At 26.8% G+C, this 1005-nt stretch overlaps 1 non-coding gene across 1 annotated transcript; it reads right to left on the bottom strand.

Moving 5' to 3' along the window:
- Positions 1 to 560: 560 nt before the first annotated feature.
- TRNAD-GUC (transfer RNA aspartic acid (anticodon GUC)) lies at positions 561 to 632 on the bottom strand. The gene has a single exon. It is a non-coding gene; the product is annotated as a tRNA-Asp (tRNA).
- Positions 633 to 1005: the final 373 nt, after the last annotated feature.

The raw sequence follows: 1005 nt of genomic DNA on the forward strand, positions 1-1005 counted from the left end.
TTACGATTATATATGCACTAAGAATATTTTAAGTATCCTACTGTTTATTTTTGGATAATCACTCGAAAAAAGTGTGTTGCTTTTTTTAAGGTTCACTTTACACTGCTATTTAAAAAATCCCAACTAACGCAGCATGAATATTGATTTTTATTGTTTATTATTATATTATAGAGCAATTATATATTATATTTTAAAATATACACCCAAATCTCTTTTTAGACTTGAGATACTTCCAGAAGCTACCTTGCAAAAAAAACGTGCACATATGAAAATGTGAGAGGTTTCATTACTTAAAATCAATTCAGAACATAAAAAATGCTCGATTAGGAATATAAAATCAACTTTAAATATATATTTTTGTAGCCATGTTAATGGATAAGATTAGTGTAAAAAATGTTCTGTTTTCGCGTAAAAAAAACGTGCAAAAAGAGAATCAGATGTATTTAATAAAAAATACATTTACATGGTATTATATATTTTTTTCAATAATTTTTAACACTTTAAACGTGGTAGGTAATAATATATTTGTAAAAAAATATGTTTAAAATTTAAAAATATTTCTCCACGGCGGGGAATCGAACCCCGGTCTCCCGCGTGACAGGCGGGGATACTTACCACTATACTACCGAGGATATGTACGTCGCTGCCAACTTTCTCGTCTACTACATTCATATCATATGAACGTTCTATTAATAATGGTTTCTTAAGCGATTGAAAATAGAGTGGTATATCAATGGCCCCAAATGTAAAGTTTCTTTGCCAAAAGTTATTTTTACAGTATTGCTTTTAGTGGAAATATTACTTTTTAATAAACATTAAGATCTTTAAAATAAGCGTATATAATATATATAATTTTAATGGCACATTTATTAATACTCAATGAATGTGCTAATACTTAAGGCTAATGGATAAATAATGTATTTTCATAGAGCTAACGATTTTTTATTTATTTTTAAAAAATCAAATACACTTTCTTTTACGATATAAATTAGAGTTAAATATGTT

The sequence above is a fragment of the Plectrocnemia conspersa genome, unplaced genomic scaffold (assembly GCF_051122295.1).
Source record: "Plectrocnemia conspersa isolate PC_06_02 unplaced genomic scaffold, ASM5112229v1 ptg000011l, whole genome shotgun sequence".
Taxonomy (NCBI): domain Eukaryota; kingdom Metazoa; phylum Arthropoda; class Insecta; order Trichoptera; family Polycentropodidae; genus Plectrocnemia; species Plectrocnemia conspersa.